Source organism: Octopus bimaculoides, chromosome 2, assembly GCF_046866305.1.
Source record: "Octopus bimaculoides isolate indiv1 chromosome 2, ASM4686630v1, whole genome shotgun sequence".
Classification (NCBI taxonomy): Eukaryota; Metazoa; Mollusca; class Cephalopoda; order Octopoda; family Octopodidae; genus Octopus; species Octopus bimaculoides.
This window is the reverse complement of record NC_142929.1, coordinates 144,834,687-144,858,686: the sequence shown is the minus strand read 5'-3', so window position 1 is coordinate 144,858,686 and position 24,000 is coordinate 144,834,687. Positions and strand designations below refer to the sequence as shown.

The 24,000-nt window shown below is 35.1% G+C and overlaps 1 protein-coding gene across 15 annotated transcripts in view; it reads right to left on the bottom strand.

The window, feature by feature from the left end:
* The window catches only part of LOC128247032 (glutamate receptor ionotropic, NMDA 2B-like), a 1,133,867-nt gene that overhangs the window by 22,169 nt on the left and 1,087,698 nt on the right, over nucleotides 1–24,000 (bottom strand). The gene's annotated exons all lie outside the window — the stretch shown is intronic.

The window sequence follows — 24,000 nt, the reverse complement described above, 5'->3', positions numbered from 1 at the left end:
AACTTGTGAAGACGAAATACCAAGCAGGCGATATCTGTCAGGTCATTATTCATTATCACATCATTCTAAAATGCATCGTGAGCTCAGACCCAGCGGGGGATGATAGAACAGCTAGAAATGATAGACAAATCCTCTCTGACTCTTCCGCTACCAACTAAACCAATGCCATTAACAGATTAGAAAAGACTATAGACTTGAGTAAGAAGACAAGAATAAAGTTTGAAGGTTCACGATGAAATCGCCTCCGATTAAAGGTTTGGTCAATCATGACTGAAACCCACAACAGTCAAACATAACAAACAACAACAACAACAAAAACCACATCATTACCAGCAACATGAAGAACGCTCCTTATTAGAGTATCATCATCATCATCAACAAGAAGTACCACTACCACGACTATCGCCGCTGATACTACTACTACTACCACCACCACCACCACCACCACTGCTGATACTACTACCACCACCACCACCACGACCACCGCCACCACCGCTGCTGATACTACTACTACTACCACCACTACCTCTGCTGATACTACTACTACTACTACTACTACTACTACTACTACCACTGCCGCTGTTGCTGCTTCATTTCTAGCTACCGTTTGTTGAGGGAGCAACGGGAGGTTTTTATGTTAATTGGAAATACGTGTAGCGATATCTCAAAACTACATTTAACATCCGTCCCTCAACTGATAAATGTGTACTCTACGTACACACCACACACACTCGCCTCCCCCTCTCGCCTCCCCCTCTCGCCTCCCCCCTCCCCTCTCCCCCACTCATTTAAACATAAGGCAGTCTGCAGCAAAACGAGCACCACATTTTATAGGTAAAGCTTGACAAATGCGCCAACAAGGCCACATTGTGCGTTTCTACAAATAATGATAACATCAAATACTGTACACCATTATTTACGACTATGTTGCGCCATCTACATATTCATTATACAGACGCATCTATACATATCGTGGCACTCTGTCGGTTACGACGACAAGGGTTCCAGTTGATCCGATCAACAGAACAGCCTGCTCGTGAAATTAACGTGCAAGTAGCTGAGCACTCCACAAACACGTGTACCCTTAACGTAGTTCTCGGGAGAGATTCAGCGTGACACAGAGTGTGACAAGGCTGGCCCCTTTGAAATACAGATACAATAGAAACAGGAAGAAAGAGTGAGAGAAAGTTGTTCGCCACCGATTCCTGTCGGAGCCTCGTGGAGCTTTAGGTGTTTACGCTCAATAAACACTCACAACGCCCGGTCTGGGAATCGAAACCGCGATCCTATAATCGCGAGTCCGCTGCCCCACCACTGGGTCATTGTCCTCCACATATAAACATATATTCGTATATTGTTTATCTTTTAATCTTTTATGTTTTATCTTTCAGCGATTAGAGTGCGGCCATACTGAGGCACTGCTTTGAAGAATTTGTTGAGGAATCGTTCGACCCAGAGTGCTTTAAAAAAAAAGTTAGGTTCTTATTTTATCGGTGAATTTAGCCGAACCGCTGTTACCGCAACGTAAACTCATTAAACCAGTTGTCGAAGACTGGTGGGGGGTCAAACACAGACACAAGACATACTCTCTCTCTCACAAACACATACACACACAAACTCACACACACACACACACGCACACGACGGGCGTCTTTCTGTTTCCGCCTACTAAATCCAGTTACAAGGCTTTGGTTGTCCCGAGGCTTTAGTAGAAAACATTTGCCCTAGGTGCCACACAGTGGGACTGAACCCGGAACCAAGTGGTCGGGAAGCACGCTTCTTCCGCACAGCCACACTGAGTAAAATAAGTTTGCTTTATAGGTACGTATACACACCATACATTTACACACCTACATAATACACACACACACACACACATTCACAGTGAGTAAATGTATAGCAGATGTATATATCAGTGAATTTGTTAACCACACACATACACATACACACACACACCCAAGCTAATGCACACATGCACACGTCAGCACAATCTCTTACATATAAAGACAATGAATCAATCACGCCCGCGCACACACTCACTCGCATATTATGAGCAGACTTACATATCAATTTGTTTGTTTCAGACACACTACTGAACACCATTGCACACTGTCATGCGAATACACCCACACGTAGACATTCTCATCACAGACGCATATACAGGCATCCATATAGCATTTCACCAAGTAAAGATGTTGTGGGAATAAAGGGAAATAACTTATGTTGTAAAAGTCAAAATACCAGGGGAGACATAAAAATAAAAGTCGTACAATAATCTATAGCAGACATATTGTATTTGGAAAGGTTAAGAGTTAGTGATAAACAAAAAAAGAAAAAAAAAAAAAAAGGTTATATATCGGAATATATATATATTTCGAAACCACCTGTCACTTACAATCGTTTTTATTTCGCCATTTTTCATGTCGATTCTCAATTGATAGCGCCAAAAGGACTTGAATTTTTGTGTTAAAAGTTTAAAAATGGTCGGTACGAACAACAATACATTTGGAATGAAATAGTTGCCGCTGGCATAGCAGTGTGGTTGTGAGGTTTGTTTCGTAAACTATGCGGTTCCAGCCTCGATCAAACTGTGCAGCAGCTTGAGTTGACCGACATCTCGGGAATGGAATTTAATAAACGGATACTGCATAAAACACCCTTGAATGAATGAATGAATGTATGTATGTATGTATGTATGTATGTAGATATATACATAAATGTGTATATATGGATGTATATATGCATATAAACATGGCAAAGTAGGTAGCTATACAAATGGAAACATTCCTACATACATACATACACATACAGACTCATATTGATAATAGAATTGATAAAATGGATTTCAAACCCGAACTAATGATTTTTTTTTTCTGCACCGATGGTGCAGACGCTCCTCCGTCTCAGTCAACATCGTAAAAGCATTTTACGATCAGTGAACCAATATCTGACCCGCTGGGACCTCCTAAAAGAGCCATACAGCAACATTTGTGGTCGTTATTGCGTATTCATACCATTGGTTTTCACTGTCATAATTGAGTATTGAAATGTTTGCTTACACAATGTAACACCAGATGTTAAAAGTTATTTTTCCGGGAGTGTAGTAGAAGGAAATCTAACGAGTCAGTTTTCTGTTATAGAGCTAAGATAGATCTTAAAGTGATTTTAAGATAGACCTTAAAGTTCAGATGGCAATATGTAATATACGCCGTTAAGGCGGCGCGAGCTGGCAGCATTGTTAACACGCCAGGCAAAATGTTTAGCGCATTCCTTCTGTCATTACATTCTGAGTTCAAATTCTGCCGAGGTCGATAAAATAAGTACCAGTTAAACAATGGTGTCGATGTAAATGACTTCTCTTCTCCCCTGAAATTGCCGGCCCCGTGAAAAATTTGAAACGAATATGTATATACATAGTTAAAGTAAAAATACAAACGAACTTGTTTTTCGCACTGACAGCATATCCTTGTACAGATAACCACTTCAGAGGAATAATAAAGTGCCAGGTCAAACTACTTACTAAAGAAAATAATTTTGCAAGACAGAAGGTGGGAAAAGATGAGAAGAAATGTGAGTTATTGGCGGACAATGTTATTCTGCAGACTCTTCATGTTATGGTTGCTCAATCTACTGAAAATAATAGATAAATCTCGCACAACCAATAACTACATCTTAAATAAAGATTAGCTGGAACCGTAGATTTTTAAAAATACGAACGACAGCTCTGGGAATACCAGCTACAACAGAAAAGATTACTGCAAGCCAATTGAGGAAAGCTTTGAGAAAACCATTCAAACTGACTTCGAACATCTGCTGAGATGGACGTGTCCTAATTGCTCACGAAGCTTTAAGTGAAGCAGAGTTGAGTGGAACTTTTATTAAATACATGTAACTCCAACCAAATGTGTAGAGTGACACTTTCTTTAGCCTGTCCATTTACCTGTCCACACACCCGTGAATACACACACACATAGATACATACATACATACATACATACATGTATACATACATACATACATACACACATACACATGTGTGTGTGTGAGAGAGTAAGTGCTTTATCTGAAGATCGCACTGACGTGAATCTCGAGTCACGTGACAGCCTCTTAGTGTCACTTTCAATGTAAAGAAATATCATTGACATCTTATGTACTATGCGCTCCTCTCATTCATTGAATATGAATCTACACGCACGCACACAGACACACACATATGTATGTATGTATGTATGTATGTATGTATGTATGTATGTATGTATGTATGTGTGTGTGTATGTGTGTGTGTGTGTGTGTGTGTGTGTGTGTGTGTGTGTGTGTGTGTGTGTGTGTGTGTGTGTGTGTAATGTGTTTTTGAGATCTCTCCTGTAAACTGTTTCGCTTCTACTACATCACTTTTACATTTTAAGATGATGCAATGCAACCAAATGTCGAAAAACAGATATATCGCCTCGGAACTTTGAATTCTTTGAAATTAAATTCTACAAAATTTAGTATAGTCTAATGGAGATGCTGTCTGTGAAACATTCACCAAACTCTAAGTAAGTTATATTTTTCAGATACAAGATGACACCTGATTAAGTTGTTAAATTCTTCACATACGCCATAACGTTACTAATAGACACCAATTAACTGGTGGTTTTCGAAATTGAAATATCGCGTAGTCTACCCAAGATAATCTTAAGGCTACCGTATAGCATTTACGAAGTAGTAGATGTAGCACTAACAACAATAACGATAGCAACAACAGTATTATATTACTATTATTATTATTATTTGCAGTAGTAGTGGCAGTGGTGGCGGTGGTAGTCGCAGCAACATGACCCATACTTTAGCATAATAATTTAACAGAACTAGATATGAAAGTATGTTTCTATTTTTACATAGTACCTATGTATGTATACAATCTTCTACGTATGTATGTATGTTAGTTTGTATGCATATATGCAGCTATGCATGTATTCGTGTATTTACGAATGCGTATTATTTTGCCAAATGTTTCGAATTTTACGCTACAATACTACATTAAAACAGTTTAATGTAGGATTATAGAAATTTCGATTAAACGAATATGCACATTGCATTTAATATATAGGTCTCTGTGTGAGTGTAAGTCTATATCTATGTCATTGTTCAGTTTTATTTCAAGAATTTTTTGTCAATAGAGAAAGAGACCGTTTCTAACCTATATCCAAGGCTACTTCATTGGAATTTCGGCATCAACAACAGGGTATATTTGTTTCTACGTATGTATGTATATGCGCAAATTTGTATGTATTCTCATGCATGTGGTTGCATATCTAGACATGCTCATATATATTTAAATGCTAAACTTCTGGGAAGTTTTGGGAAGTTTTACATATTTTTACAGTTTCAGTGATGGATTGGATCTGTACTCTTCGAATTAGTTTTCTCTTTTCTGATTTTGAGAAGCCTAATTTCTCAAGATTGGTATTTAAGCAGTGAGTTTCGTATTCCGGGACTCAAATAATTACAGATATATACCTGAATTTGTAATCTGAATAGAGTAACTGTAGATTTCTCAATAGTTCTCTGTAGGTGTTCTCTGGGGAGCAGTCTTGAAAAATGGATTCCAGGACTGATGGCTTTTTTCTTTTGTAAATGTGGTGCTTATTCTATCCCCTATATTTACCGAAGTACTGAAATTACGGGTTCGTAAAAAACCAAAACTCTGAATGTCAAGCTGTGGTGGCGGGGTCAGATAGAGAGACAAAGACACACACACACACATACACACATACACACACACACACACACACACACACACACACACACACACACACACACACACACGCTCACCTTCCACCTGGTTTCCTCCAACCGAATTCATTCACACATAGTTGATCGGACTTGGGCTATAGTAGAAGATAGTAGCCCACAGTCCCGTACAATGGCACAAAACCCGATGATGATTATGCATGTGTATAGTCAGACGGAAGTTGAAACCCCATTCTCAAATTCATACAACTAATGCAAAGACATAAGCTCGTTTCGTAGAGAGTTGCTTCTACACAAGGATTATGATAAGAGTTTTAAACTGTCAGCGAAAAACTTAGCTACTTACGCAGCAGTTTAGAGAGTAGCTAATTACATTGATCGCCCGACATTTAAACTCATCGTTGAAACCGCCAGAGATCCATACACTCTAATATATATCACGTTACATTCAAAAAGCATGCACGTTCATATGTATGTATGTTTATATGTATGTATGTTGCATGTATGTATATATATATATGTGTTTGTGTAGGTGTGTATGTGCTTATGTGTATATGTATGAATATATGTATGAGTATCTATATACACCCTATACACACACACACATATATATATATATATATATATACACATATACAGACACAGAAAATATATATATATGTGCATGTAGGTGCTTCGATGCAATATGTATGTGTGTGTGTGTATATATGTGCGCGTGTTTGTATTATTGGGTGTGTGCGTATATATATATTTGTGTGTGTGTGTGTGTGTGTGTGTGTGTGTGTGTGTGTGTATGTGCTCACTAAACTTTAAGCGTGGCATCATACAACATTAAAACTAAATAATAACAATTCACATTTGTGTTTAGGACTATAATGGCTACTTTTAAAGTGATTTACGAAGTCTTCGACACTCACTTATTTATGACTGGTGAGGTGGTTATATAACTTGGGTGATTGGACAGACAGAAATCGATTTAAATAATGCCACTTTTGCAAACGTTAATTTGTGGGTATGATGAAAATTACCTATTAAAGGATGTTCCTTGCTTTGGTATAATTGTTTCAGAAAGAAAGTGTGCAAAATGTCCTTCAGTTTACGAACAACACTTGACTGAAGAGAACAATGGAAAGGGTGATAACTCCAAGTTAGATCTGACGTATATAGGATATATATGATTAAAATGCGTTGATTCACCATTCCGTGGGGATATCAGAGAAATTCGTTTGTTTCTCCTCCCATTTATTTTAATATTTTCCCATACTATTTGAAAGCTCTATTCTTCCTCTATAACTTTTGCTCATCACTTTTTAATGGGATAACTTTTAACTCTTTTCCGACATATGACGATGGAGTGTCAAGGAGGAGAAAAAGAAACGCAGCAAAACGAATTTATTTGATTGCAAAATACAACTGAAACTGAAAATGTGATTGAAACAGAAGTATTTGTATTTGATAGAATAGTTTCCCAGTTTAGGTCAGCCTAAAGAACTAACCAATATATTCTGATTTCTCTAAGATAAAGGATTATGTGAGACCACAGTTATTAAGAGGCTACATTATTATCAAGTTGTAAATAAATATTATAACGTAGATGTTTCTTTAAACCTTCTATGCTCCAGTTGAATTTTCTTTCCATTAATTTACATATCCCTATTCTTGAGACGTAGAGCAATACTGAAAAAGAAAATATTATATTTACTCAACCTATCCTTTTGAATTTTGTTCGAAAATTCTATATTGTAATCGGTGTTCATTAAATAAGTTTAATTTGTATTAATAAAGATACATTAGAGCCTAAACAATTATTGCTACGCTGTTAAGTGATAATCTGTGATACTTTCTATAAGCTTTAATATAAGTTCATCTTATGCGTCTCACCAAATCAGGTAACAGATATCAACCAGCTACGTATTTCCTTTCATATTATCTAGTCAACGAAAATGCACCTAACACTCAAATATCTAAATTATACTCATGTGTTATCTCCTTTGATGGCAAACTGAGGAAATACATTGCTAAAGAGATATCAATCTCCAAGCCATACCCATCCAGAGCTGGAGATAGGTAAATAGCAGAAGTTCTAGATTCAATTGTCTTCATTCTAAATTTAGACGTGTAGTGTTGAATTAACTCGACCAGGCCCATTCAAAATCGACAAAAGAAAACCAGCAGTTTACTGAGGCTGAAGCAACAACAACGAATTTCTCGACAAATGCGATGTCCGGGGTTTAAATAGATACCCTTGATTCCTTAGATTTATTGCAACCGTTTAGCAGTTGTTGTTGTTGTTGGTGGTGGTGGTGGTATTTGTGTCTAGGTCTGTGTCATTTCTGAAAGTGTTATTATTTGTGAAAGGATGTCTTCTACGTTTATTAATCCTATCAATTTCGGTTTGATTGATTTTATCATACTGCGTTACTTACAATTTTGCAGATATTTCGAGAATAAATACACACACTCACTCACACACACACACACACACACTCGCATACACACATATACTGAGAATGAAAATGTATAGAAGCATATATTTCTATATTTCTGCATATATATATATATATGTATATATATATAGATATACAAACGATTGTGTTGTGTTTGAGAAATTCGTTCTTAAATTTCCCATTCAACCTAGAATAGAAATTCTTAAGCTAAAAATTAATTCTTAATTTGATGCAACATTTCTAATAATATTTCTATGATTCCCTAAAACCCCCATCAAAACCATAAAAATATAAACCCATAAAAATTCATAAATGGATATTACGGTTTTAATAAACATTATTGACCGTATGCAATGATCTGCTTATTTTCCATTAATATAATTTGATAAAATATCTGAAACAAGTGCAGAACAAAAATCAGTTGAAATATATCATGCAGGCAAATGGATACATTCTTATATTTATTAAGCAACTAACGAAACCCAATGCCAAATTTTCAATTAACCAGCTTAGTGTTCCCTGTAGCTTGCAAACAGCGTCTTATCCCCTGATACTTTAGAATGCATTAAGCTGTTCATCATTATTATTGAGGCATGGTACTAATAATATAGTATTTGATATCCCGTTGTGGTTTATGATGCATTACATTTATCGAAAGTTATGACACGGAATCCTACTCAATCTGATCATTAAAGCTGAGATCAATTTTCACATTTCCATCAAGCAGTGTCATTTGCCAGTAATAAGAAAATAGGAAATTCATTCAAAAAACCGATTTCCTTTCGTCAGTACATGTAAAACGAACATTTCGCTATTTTTTGTTTGACAGGGGAAATAATAAGGCTTATAGGCTGGGGGTCACGTAATATTTTGTATATTTAGTTTTATCACAGCTAATTTTCACCTCTGTATATATAGAATAAAAACGAATGACAAATAAAGTGGTTCCGAGTTCGGAATATATCATATTTAGATAGATATTGTTTTCAAGTGGAATTATTATTTGGTATTTTTTATTTTTACTTTCGTGATAGATGTCAGAAAAGGTAAGTAAAGGTTAGACTTGTCATTTATTAGGAGCAAAAAAAGAAAAAAGAAAGAAAATACACAGAGAAAAATATGTGTTTAGTAGCAGGAATGAAGAAAAAAAAATTAATAATAAGAAAACCGCTAAGAAATACAATCCCTTATTACATTGAAACAAAAAGTTGCTCACAACACTGTTTCCTATAATTTAACAGTTAGTTTGAGAGAAAAAACAAAAAAAACAAAAAAAAAAAAAATAGAAAGAAAGCAAAGAGGAAAACAAAAGCTCGTACGTGTTTTTAACTTTCATTTGTCGATGTATAAATACCTTGGCTAAAAATTCAATGATAGTATACTTAATATTATTTAAAACTTACAAAAATTCGTCAATTGAATTTGCATAAATCTCATTTGTAAACTGCTATTGATTGATAATTGAATATAAAAACCGAAAACACTGTTTAAATTCCTTGGGTTAGAGAAGTTTAATTAGAAAATTGATTAGAAATTACACCACATATATTTGCATACTAACCTCTGATTATTTAAAACTTCGTTCGTTCGTTTCCTTTCTCACCGAACATCATTTACAAGTGGAGAAAAAAATAAACACTTACTACAAACTTCTATAAAAATATATATTCCCAAAAAATTTCAGTGCAAGAATTTTGTTTTATGGAATTCTTATATTTACTGGTTGATTAGCACAACTGTCAACTACCTGTCGTGGAAAGGTAGTTTTTTTTAGAATTTCTAGATTTAATTAACAGAAACTTCTTAACAATTAAGATATTTGCTCTCCAATCAAGTCACTACTGGACCAATTTTAACTGAAGTTTACTGTCATAGGTGCAAGTGTGGCTGTGTGGTTAGAAGTTTTCTTTCCAACCATTTGGTTGGATGACAAACAGTGACACGTTTTCATAGTCTAATACAAAAAGCCCTTTGTCAATAGTAAGTCTTTTATCTTTTATCTTTTTGCTTGTTTCACTCATGAGACTACGGCCATGCATGGGCACCGCCTTGAAGGATTTTAGTCGATCGAATAGCCCCAAGTAATTATGTTCTTACTTTAAGGTGGAGAACAAACAGCGATACAAAAACAAACATACACAATTATATATACATACATACATATGTACAGACTTCTTTCAGTTTCCATCCAAGAAATTCATACTGAAGGCTTTGGTGGTCGGCCCGGGGCTATAGCAAAAGACACATACCCAACATGCCACGCAGTGGAACTGGTGCTGAAACCATGCGGCTGGGAAGTTAAATTCTTACCACACAGTCCCATCTGCGCCTATTATCTAGGACACAAGCGTCAAACTCAAGGCCTGCCATCCACATCCGGTCCAATAGATGATTATATCCAGCCCTCGAGAGAATTTTAGGCAAATATTTTTTAATGGCCTGGCGATATGAAGTGTAAACCACAAATTCCCCAATTTTGCCGCCTTGTCGAACGAATGGCTGCTTGAGAGCATTCCCACGTCAATTAGAACAAATTAAAATGATAGTTGTGTTGTGCGTGGATGTTCGTCATTGCAGTAACCTAGCAACGTCCTGTAACTCGTTTTGGATTGTCGCATAAGAGATGAAAGTAGTGTAGTTCCCGGATATTGCATCACTCCTTCTCACTTGTGCCATACCAATCAAACGTCTATCGGCAGATGCAAAGTCTTAATTTTAAATCAAAGCTAGCTGTTAAAATGGCCAGGAGAAAAACTGATTCTGAAAACAGAGTTTTTCAAAGCTACTGGGAGGCTCAATATATGTTTATCGATATTGCCGGTAAACCTGTGTTTCTAATTTGAGGAGATAATGTGACTGTGGTCAAGGACTATAATCTAAGGCGGCACTACCAGACTAATCATCAAGACAAATCGGAAAACTTGAATGCAGAACGAAAGCTACAGAAGGTAGAAGAATTGAAGACGAATCTAACATCACAGCAGACAATACATTTCTATATTCAAGAGATAAGGAATTATGTACATTATTTACATTTGACGGATATTTGTCCTCATTTTGTTTGTTGTTAACACAACGTTTCGGCTGATATACCCTCCAGCCTCTCAGTTTATTGACAGCAAAGAAAAAGACTCCCGTTTCGCGGGAAGTGTTCTGATCTCGGTCACTTATACGACATGGGAAGTGGATAAGCGACCTTGTAGAGTCTTAAGAAAGATCAAAGTTCAGGGCTCGCGACGGTAATGTCCATGTCGAGTCGTAGTGCTCGACTTAATAATTTCCAAGGACTTATAATGGTAACGATGATGATATGATTTACAGGCTATCACATACATAACATCCTTAACCTACCTATGGTACTTATTTATATGTAGTTGAAGAGATCCGAAAAGCTTCTTTTTTCTAGTGACACTATGTAATATGTGTGGTAGAATAGGAGGTGTCAACCGACTGCGGCAGCCATATCTAGAAGTAGGAACTGAATTAAATCACAGCTGTTTTGAAAGCAATTGGTTCCTCCTTGTTGAAACATCCAACGATGGAACAACCAATCTATGATTTCCGAAAACAGTGAATGATGCAACAATAAATTTCCAAATGTAAATATTAATTTTGTTTTTATATTGTCAAAGCCAGAGATTTGTAAGGATGTCATAAAATCGATCGAACAAACGCAAGGTCATGGTTTGCATCAATTTTATCGGAGAAAGGTGAAAAGGAATCTAGACTCCCACCATTCCAGAAAGATTTGAACTAAGAATTTAAATGACTGAAAATAAATATTAATTTGTACCACATGTAATAGGCCACAGATTTCGAGGGCGAAAGGGCGTTTAGATTGATCCTAGCATTCAGTTGGCTCTTGATTGTTCGACCCAAGAAAAATGAATACAAAGTCCACACAACCAAATTTGAACAGAAAACGTAAAACGACACACAAAACCTTGTGTCTATAACTAAACTAGCTTTTCAAAAGCAAATAATATCGAACACTTGTATTTATTATTTATTTCCTTTTTAGCCAATCGCGTCAAAAGTCTGACTACAGCTTTGCTTATTATTATTATTATTATTATTATTATTATTATTATTATTGTTATTGTTCTTTTTATTTTGGTTACTGCAAAACTTCGATGAAGAAATAAATTTATTTCCAAATTCTTTGCTTTTACACCCCCATCTACAACATCTATTCTTTCTATTAAGTTTGTTTTTATTTCTTCTCGGAACAGAAGCTGTTTCAGCCACCTTCTTGGCACTAGATAATTTGACATGCAGTGAAAAGTGAGCGAACCATTTACAATTCGTATCTAGAATTACTTGATTGCCTCCTTGTGAATTCACTTCTGCTTACTTAACTAACATTTATCACATGATTATTCTTAAAAAAGATCATTTCTTATGTCTAACTAAGATTTATCTCGAAAGCTGTTCTTAAGACTATTTAAATTAAATTTGAAGTAGCATTGTTAAAATATCTCTTTCACATGCATAGCGTCTCTATCTCTCAAACAATACATAAACAGAGACAGACATATGCCCCGTAATACAAACATATGCATGTATATATATATATATTTATGTAAATATACATTTACACGTATATATGTATACTCATACATTCATACAAGTGACTACACACTCACAGAAACACACACATTTGCATATATGTATGTATCTATGCATGTATACATGCGTACATATATGTGTGCATATATATATATATATATATATATATATATATATATATATATATATATATATCTTTAGATATCTTTATAATGTGTTATGAATACATGTATATATATATATATGTATATTATATACAGACATACATGCACAATATATATATATATATATATATATATATATATATATATATATATATATATATATATATATATATATATATATATATATATATAAAACAACAGAATCAAGCAAATGGTAGCGAAAGGCCAAGAGGAGATTTTATCGAAAATCTCATAAGACCAAGCTTCGGTAACACTGTCTTATTTTTATAGGAGTTGACTGTATATAGGTTGAAGTAATGCTAAAGTCCAAGGTAGGTTTTGCAGTAAGGTAATAAACTTGGTGTGAAATAAGCATCAAATTGTTAAGAAACTCGGAAAATATTTCAGTTCCATTATTCTACACTGCAACAGTTATTGAAACGTTATAAAGCCGGAGAATTTTCTACATTAAAACAATAAAGAACGAGGAGAAAGGTCGTGGAAAGCTTGTACGATGCTAAGGCTATGAAGAGATGATGGCTTACACGCAGAGAAACATAGAAAACTGCTCAATAAAACGCGTTTCAGTGTAAATCGTTAGAATATAGGATTCTGTAAGAAAAGTGTGAAAAAACAAGCAACTAAGACATCAATAAACACATTTATGTAAGTAGACACACACACATATATATATATGCACCTGAAGCATATATGTATGTAAATATGTATATACAAACGTGTTTGTATATAAAATTATCTCTATAAACATATATATATTATTCATCTCTCTCTCTCTCTCTATCTCTCTCTCTCTCTGTTTGTCTATCTATGCATGCGTACAATTTTATAGCATCATATTATGACATATATAATGTATATATATATATATATATGTATATATATATATAGTTTTAAATCTTAACTATGGTTGAAAGTCTGAAATTTTAAACCGGTATTGGCAGTGGTTGGTGAATGAATTCTCGAGACAGCCGGGCCAAAGCTGAGAAAGAGACTCTACACATAAAATTGAACAGCATTTACACCAACACACAAGTTAACTCTTCATTGATTTTCTTTAATGGCACCAGAAGTTTTAATACAATGCACATAGATTTGTTAGTAACCTACACGTTTTTAAGGTAGCATGCGATCGAATGCTTTATTATTTATTTATAACTAGTTTATTGTGATTAATGTTGTTACTGCGGCTGAAATGATGGCAGCGCTGGATTCAGAGTCATATTTTGTTTTAACTATAATTCAACAACACTCTTCGTTTGTCAGTTTATATATCCGTCAGCAGAACATGAACGTAATTTATTGAATGTTTGTAGGTTCTCATAAACGACATCCGGTATTTCGTATGATAATTTTGCAGTCTGATTTCGAATCTCGCCGTGGTCAGTTTTGCCTGTCACACTTTTCTAGTTGATAAAATATCGTCAGTCAAATGTTGTAGTCGATGTTATCGAATAACTTGTCCTCCCCTCCTCTCCTCTCCTCTTCCTCAACTGTCCTCATATCTAAATTAGGAAAAGAAAAATTCTTTACTACTCTAGGTACAAGGCCCCAAATTTTTGGAGAGGGTGGGCAGTCGATTAGATCGACCTCAGTACACAACTGGTGCTTAATTTATCGACCCCAAGCGGATGAAAGGCAACGTCGACATCAGCAGAATTTGAACTCAGAACGTAAAGACAAATGAAATACCGCTAAGCATTTCGCCCGGCGTGCTAACGTTTCTGCCAGCTCGCCGCTTTATAGGAAGAGGAAAATTATTATTACTAAGGCAAGAAACTGGCAGAATCGTTGCTAAGTTCAAATTATGTCGAGGTTGACTTTGATTGTCATCGGTTCGCGGTCGATAAAATAAATACCAGTCATGTACTGGGGTCGATATATCCGACTAGTTCCCTCCCTAAGCATGTAAGGTTTTGTGCCTATGGTAGAAAGAATCATTATCATTGTTAAGTCGAAGAGCTGGCAGAATCGTTAACACGGCGGACAAATTTGCTTGGCTGTATTTGCGTTTTGAGTTCAAATTCCAATGAGATCGACTTTGCTTTCTTGATTGATAAAATAAGTTCAATTGAGCACTGGGGTCGTCTATGATATCAACCTTTCCTCCCCTTAAAGTTGCTGGCCATTTTCTTGTCTCCTTTTGTATTCGCGTTGTACGAGCTTACAGCATTCACTAACAATATGGCTTATGCTTTCTCCCTTCTCAGAGAACATCCTACACTGTGGCGAGTCAGTGCTTTTATGAATGTAATATTTGGAGTAGTTTGTTTTGAAAGCTTGTTCTTGAGCGCTGCACACTAATGTCTCAGTGGGCTCTTTTAAGTCACCTTTCTGTAACCATTGCCAACTTCTATTCCAGTCAATCTCATCTTTATTCTTCAAGAACTGACTGTGCATTCGTTTTCTTGTCCTGCCAAATTTTCTTCATCTGCTCTCTCTGGTCTTTCTTAAATCGTGTTGGCTCTGCGGCTTCGTTCACTTTAAGGTTCCCTGCATTTTCACTGCAGATTGGGGTTTATGTTTTGTAATCCGCTGTTTTTTATTCATAATAACATTACTCGGTGAGACAGGCTGACACTGAAGTAGCTTCGCTGATTGACAGGTGACGGTCTCGTTTAGAGAATGCGTGGGGTAAGACTACGTGCCCTCCATTGGTTAGTTAAAGTTTAGACAGTGTCACGTGGCAACTTGCTGGAGCTGCCTGCTGGAACCTGGCAGCGGGTATTTAAAGGGAAATTTGACAAGACAGTCAGTCGGCCGCTGACACTCGTTGACGCTGTATCGAAGAGGCCAGGGAACAGAAGAAAGAAGGAGAAAGAAGACATGCACTCAACACCAGAGCTGAAGACACCTCCGAAAGGTGGGGGCGCCACGTCAAAACGGTAGAGGAGTAGGGGCCGAAACCGGACGTGATTCTTCCTGATGATGTCGTCAGCTAACTTGATCCTATAAAGGAGGTGTTGTGGTAGCAGACTACGAAACATGGTTAAAATTCCTCCTTTATCTCTAAGCATTTTCCTTTCAGCCTTACTTTTCCCCAAGGCTGAGACTAGAGTTTGAGATGGTACACTAAATATTTTACCAGGCGTTATTGGAGGCAGAAGATAGAGCGATACAACATAACACTGGTAGCTTTGAAAATTTACATTACTAGCGCATATAATGGCAAATTATTCCCTTTATATTTTGAGATAACTCAGATTTTTGACTATGAGCACAACGCTGTCCCGCTGATCGGCTGATTCTGTCCATTCAGCTATTCACGAAGTTTTACAAGTTCAGTGTCAACATATTCTATTAATATGCATAGTGAGATCTGTAGAAAGAGAAAGTGATATCTAACAAAACCAATACAAGTTCTAGGTTTAAATATCCATTTGAAACGAGATCCAATAATATTACCATGCTACATCTCTTGGGGAAATGCAATTCGCTATCACACTTTTACGTTTATCTTCAGCAACGTAGGGATTCCGTTTCCAATGAAAAGAAACTAATATACTTATCGGGAATTTTATCCAAATTTAAACAGGGGTTGAGTTGATGAAAGATAGACCCTGTATTTCACCGATTTCACAATCGATAAAAGGTGTAACAGTGTTACATAATACGGAAATCGAATAGACTAAAACAGTGAAATTGAATAGAAAATGGTACAGAAATGAGGATAGAAAATAAAGTATCTTTCAATGGCAACAGCAAAACTGTACAAAGGAAAATAAATGAAGACATATAAAAAGGATGGTTTTAAAACGCGAGAACTTGGCCTCGACGTAAATAATCCATTGTTACCGAAAGGTGTATATTTCTTTCTTTTTTTTTTTGAACCAAACAAATTGTTCGAATATAACAAAAAAAATGATTTTGCAAAGAGGAGCGTAGAAATAGAAGGGAAACCTATGTAGTGCTAACAGCAAAAGAGAAGAACAATTTTTAGGAGAGAAGAAAGCACAGCAGAAAAATCCCCACCAGCGAAAATGGTAAAGAAAAAATTATAGAAAGGGACAACAGATGAGCAATGGCGGAAAGAAATATTAAACCACGAAATAAGTTAACAACTTCAGGGTATGAATATTTGTTATACAACAGGAAACTTTACTGGCTGCAATATTTAACTGGTAGGCAAACAGTGACAGGGTTTGCAAAAAAGAAAGAAAAAAAAGATTCAATGATCTACTGAAAAAAATGAACGCAAACGTAAAAATAATACGTAAAATCTGAATAAAAAGTTGTAATAATTTATCTCAAATACTTTCGGAAAGAGACACCACAGAAGCTACCAAACTAACAACTACTTTTTTAGAGATTACAAAGCCTTGACAAAAATGTTATCGCATGTGATAAATGCTTATATGAAATAAAAGTCAACACTCCTAACGGAACTGAAGAAATGCCGTTAAGGTTCATACGTGTAGATGTATTTGTAATTGTTGAACTACAAAGAAGTATCTGACAGTGATATTTTTTTAAAGATTACACGTATTTTGTTCTTACTGATCTAGCTTTAAAGATATGTGAGGAGGCATATCTAATATAGATAAATGAATAATATTTTGTCCAATTCATAATAAAGGAATTATAAAACTGAAACAAATTTTCAAAATATTTTTACAAAGCGATTCAACTACGTATTAAAACTAAGCAAAAACTAAACTGGCACAGTCCATTACGACGATGAGGGTTCCAGTTGATTCGATCAACGGAACAGCCTGCTCATGAAATTAATATGCAAGTGGCTGAGCATTCCAGAGACACGCGTACCCTCAACGTAGGACTCAGGCAAGTTCAGCGTGAGTAGAGTGTGGACAAGGCTGGGCCTTTGAAAACACAGATTCAACTCATTTTTGCCAGTTGAGTAGACTGGAGTAAAGTGAAATAAAGAGTATTGCTCAAGGACACAACGCACCGCCGCGAATCGAACTCATGACTCAAGGCATTAACATATCTAATCAAAATACTGAAGAAGAATAGACACTGGTCAGACATATAGTTAGATGTTGACGAGGTGAGCAGTCATCCCCGAGGGGAGCTGTGAATAGAAACAGTTTCGTCTTGTTTAATATAATTATTGATTCGAAAGTTTGACACAAGGCTAACAATTCCAGGAGAGTAAATAAGGAAAGAATAATGGTCTCAACCCTAGGATTCAACTGGTACTTAAATGATTCTACCTCGAAGGGTTGAAAGAGAAAGTCAGCCTCAACGGAAATGGAACTCAGAACGTAAAGCGGGACGAAATGCCGTAAAGTTCTGCCAGTTCGCCGCCATCTTGCTTATTATTATTATTATTATTATTATTATTATTGGTTTCAAATTTTGGCACAAGGTCAGCAATTTTGAGAAAAGGGCTAAATCGATTCTATCAACTGCAGTGCTTAACTAGTACTTATTCTATCGACCCAGAAAGGATGAAAGGCAAAGTCAACGTCAGTGGTGTGGAGAGAAGAACCTGGTATGCACGAGCGACTGCTGGTTTTCCACAAAAAACCTTGCCCAGATTTGTGCCTTGGAGGGGAAGTTTCTGGGTGCAATCCCATGGCCATTCATGAACGAAGGGGGTCTTTATTCTTACATTTTATTTTTAGCACAAATTAGATCCGACAATTCTAGGAAGAATTGCAAACTTTAATCCCAAGGTAGAGCTAAATATAAAACAATCCTTGGTATGTAATATTTGCGATGTAGTTCTTTACCACCTACTTACTTAGCCGTTTTTTGTTGCCGAGTATATCACTTCTTGTTTTTCTTTCTGATTTGTTGTGCGGGAGAAAAATGCCTTCTGGTGTTTTCCCATAGTTGATTCCGATAGAAAGGGAAAAATAGAGTTGAAGTGTTGTACGTTTATTACTTTATCATTATTCTTTCCTTGTTTCAGGCATTAAATTGCGGTCATGCGGGGGTACCGCTTGGTAGAATGAATGAATCGAATGAATCGACCCTAGTACTTTTTTGTTTTTTAAACTTGGTACTTATTCACTCGATTTCTTTTGTCGAACCGCTAGTTTACAGGGACATAAACACACCAACACAGGTTCTCATGTGGTGACGGAGGATGAACACAGACAAAGAAGCTCACACACACTTACATACACGCATACACAAACATATAGCTTGTTTTTGTTGTTGATAAACCCTAGGTCAGGTTTGATCGACCATACCTTTAATTAAAGCATTCCAGCCGCGGCTTAACCACTTACTTCTAGACATTCTGTATATAAGACTATAGCTCTATTACATTATACTATGTGTTCAATCAATTTGAAGGGAGTACAATGTGGTTTAAGGAAAATTTGGTTGCCATTTCTAGCAGGTCGGATGACGTCGAAGAATCTCCCATATTGGCTTTATGACTAAAAGTGAGACAAGTATATGATCTTAGTAGTGTTGAAAGTCTAAACGTGATTAACAAAACAACGCATTTTCGCCGATTGTATCAGCTGTATAGTAACACAACCAAATTCCACTCAGATAGCAACGGAAAATGAAATGCAAGAAATGATGGTGAAGAGATTCTCAATTATTCATATATAATTCCAGCTGTATTTAATTCCATAAGGAGACCAACACAATGTGTCTCTCCCGCTTAAACGTCTATTGAATCAAATTTAGCCTGTGACCTAAGATTAGCGTGGCCTTGCACAACCTATACTTCGACGAGATTATAAACAACTTTACATCCTCCAAGATCAATCCGTTTTCAGCTGCCATATATAGAATGAAATGAACCAATCTGCTTGTTCGTTCTATCAAACTATTTAGACAAAGCAAAGAAAATAACACAAAAATTCCAAATGAAAGACTTCGAAAATTTCTTATGCTTGTAATTCCTCGATACAGAGTTCTCTCTGGCGTCTGTTTTATCATTAATCAGTTTAGATAAAGATCAGTTGTTTTGGTGAAGATTTCTTCCATATATTAGTTCTCTCACATGAACAAGGAATAAAGATTAAGATCTTATTGAATAAGGCTGGAAAGAGTTTAAAGAATATACGGTATGTCAAGAACTAGAGAATTCTTCCTTAATTATAAGCTGTCCAGGGTACTTGAAACATCAAAATGCATGAAGTAAGTGGCGTTCTTTTCAAAAACGTCCTGATAGAGTTTTGAAAATGACTTTCGTTTCGGTAATATGAACACAATTTTATATAAAATATTCAATCTTTTCTATGATATGAAACGCAATAGAATATGGACAGCCTTTATATCGCGGACTTGGCTATAGATTAAACTAGGATCAAAGATTTCCGCTGAGAGAATATGTATAAAAATAATTGATTGAATGATTCAACCTTTTTTTATCCTTCCTTTTTTCTTTCGCTTAGATCTATAAGTGAAAGTTATAATGAAAAGGAAGAGAAAATTCCTTCCGATTTTATAAGTCACATATTTCATCCTTCTCTTGTTAGATGCTTCCAGAAACTTTTTAAATCTAAGATAGGCTTCGCAGAATGTTATGAATATCCTTATAAGTCAGCATAGATTATGCTTGATTTCGGCCAGCGATAGAGAAAAAATCCCTCTATAGAATTAGTAATAAAGAAGATAAAAAACACGTAGAAATCCTTACAAAAAAGTAGATGAATAAAATATATATTCAGTGTGACTGAGAAATATATATGATATCATTAGAAATATCCAATATATAATATTATATGAAATTAAATGACAAAAGAGTAGAAAGCACTGCGCTGTTTCTTATTGAAACGTTGATGATTGCCTCAAAATTGTATTAATTCTGGTAATTTCTTTTGGGGAAAGAGGAAGAAATATGAATATAAATATCAACTGTGTTTAAATACTCTTGTGTAATTAATAGGAATGATAGAAAGGTAGAATATAAGCGAGGAAATCGTGAACAACAAGAAGAATAGTGATGCTGAATACCGACGAGAATATTATATAAAAAAATAGTAATGCACCTACCTACCTACCTACCTGTTTGTCTAGTTATTTTTCTTCGCACAGACAGACTCTCATGTAAGCATATATAACTGTTTCGTTCCGGATATTTGTTTTGATCTCTTTAATAACACATGCTCTTACTCTCTTACCGTCTCTCACTTACACAAATATATATATAGGAGCATACATATTTGCATATAGGCGCATACATACAAGAAAAAGAACCCTACACACACACACACACACACACACACACACACACACACACATATATATATATATATATATATATATATATAAACATATACATACATATATGCACGCATATATATACACACATACGTACATACACACACACACACAAATACATATATTCATATATATGTGTGTGCTTTAAAGTGAAGTGCGTGTTTGGTTATTCAATATAAAAGCTTCGGACAAATATTTATCTGTCTATCTGTCTGCCCGTTTGTCAGTCAGTCAGTCTGTCGTTCTCTCTTCTCTCTCTCATATATATATATATATATATATATATATATATATATATATATATATATATATATATATATATATGTATATATACACACATCACACACACACATATATATATATATATGTATCTATGTATACACATATCTAACGGCCCTTCTCTCTGTGTGTCTGTCTCTGTATCTGTCTGCCTATCCATCTGAATGTCTATCTACCTACCTATGCATGTACATTTATATATATCTATATATATGCACAGAGAGAGAGAGAGAGAGAGAGAGAGAGAGAGAGAGAGAGAGAGAGAGGTAGAGAGAATTGTGAAAAGATACGTGCATTGCGTGTTCATGATTGACGATGCATCCGCGTGTGCCTGCATGCATACAAGATACATGCATATCGTGAACAACATCGTATGCATGTAGATATGTGTGTATGTGCATGCATATTTGCAAAATTGCTTTAGTTAGGAATGCAATTATTAGTTCTTCTGCCACATTTCCTAATATATTTTGTATATCTCTATTATTTTTCCCTTTATATTTTACAAGCCAAACCAATTTCTGAGATGTTTTATATGAGAGAATCTTTAGCAATATTAATATTTTATTTATTGCTATTTATTATTCATTATTATGGACCGTACTGAGGTTAGACATTGTTAATATTCACCAATATTTTATGTCGATGTATGTCGAAGTTGTGAGCATAGAAATGGAGCTTGTTAAGAAAACAGAGCCAACAATGATGTCACATCAAAACTAAGTGTTTTTTTCTGTTTTATTATTATTTTTTTTGTAAGAATTGATCAGAAGAACTGCTAGAGTATGTTTCTAGAAAACTCTTTTCATGTTTAAATTATAAAGAATTTACAAACTTCGAGAGATAAGCTATAAATAATAGCGTGTAGGGTATTGGGTTTAAAAAACTCGCCTTCGAGTATTATCACATCCAGGAAATTTTTTTTTAACGCAAAATACTATGCGATATTATTTATATCTTTAAAAATATATTATTTGGTATCTCTGGAAGTTTCTAAATCCAAACTCCAAATTCTTTTATTAACAAGGTCGAATTTTTTCAATCGTAATATAAAAACTAACACGAGTATGATATTAATTATTATTATATTTGTACATCAATCAGATCATAAATCCAATAACGGAAAATTAATGTTTTAAAGCAATTCAGAAATGATTCCCATGCTCATTCGTTTTGGAGATGAAAATTTTGCAGGTTATAGTTCGAACCATGCTTGTAGAGTAACTCTGAAAGAGGGTACACCATAGATTATGGTGGGTGCATGTGTAACTGTTCGTATTCGATGCAATAAAAACACGTTTCGGTTATTTAAAACAAGTAATTATGTTGTATGATCAAGTGTAAAATTAAAAGGAACGTTTGAGGATGTACTGGACTCTGTATTCTTTATAATTGCTTGGAACATACTGTCCTGTAATATTCAGAATCCAAAGAATGGAACCCGGATATACCCATCAGAAAAATTGTAGCGAGACTGCATATACTAAGGGATCATTAATGTTTATCACTACTTGACGCAGTTAGCTGAAATCTTGAGTATACCTAATAGCTATTACGGTACCGCCTAGATAATTTATCCTATATATATATATATATATATATATATATATATATATATATATATATATATATACATGGGGAAAATTAAAAAGAAACAAAGAAAATGCACACTAGCTATGAACGTAATGGGTTTTTTAAAACAAATATATATACAAACAAGTTAGTTGACGTTATATTAAGATGTATAAAAATCATTATAAAAAAGCCGTACTGGTTTCGATATAGATGGTCACTTAATTTCACCACGCGGCTTTTCCCCTTAAAACATGTTCCAATTATACACACACACACACACACACACACACACACACACACACACACACACACACACAAATATATATATATATATATACTGAGTGTGATAAATTGAATATTAATTTAATTAACATCAATTTAAAAACCATATAAGAAGTGTTTGCTGATTTTTTTCTGAAAAACATTCTTTTCTTTGTGGTTAAATCGTAGGTGATCTTTTTCTAACATATCGGATGTCCACACACACACATACACACACACAGAGTTGATTTCTGTAGATTTTCTCCCGAATTCCACGCACATGCGTATTCGTAAAAGATGCAGAAATCTTTGACATATATATTATTTTATATATATTATATAACATTATTTTTTATGTATCTGGAGGGCTGCAGTGTTTACGTCCTCGATTTTTGGATGTTATCCATATAACAACGGATACATCTTTGTAAAGGAGAGATTTCAGTAAAATATAAAAAAACCACAGCAACAATTTCTCAACTAGCATCGTGTAAGACTTATGTATGGTAATTTCAAATAATTTTTCTTTATTGCATTCCGTTAAATATACACTGATTTGGAAACTTCGCCAATCACCGTCTTCGTCAGACACTCTGGCAAATCTAACGACTTGAAAAACTTCAAAGTAACTTTGAAGATACATCTTGCCCACTGGAAGAATTGGACGTGAAATTTCGTATTTACGGAACGAACTTGTCAGCTTTATAGTCTTGTTTGCAATAAAATTAGATCCGTATATAAAATTAGATTCTAGCGAAATATGACAGACAGCATCATTGATGTGCTTCACCTTTCTT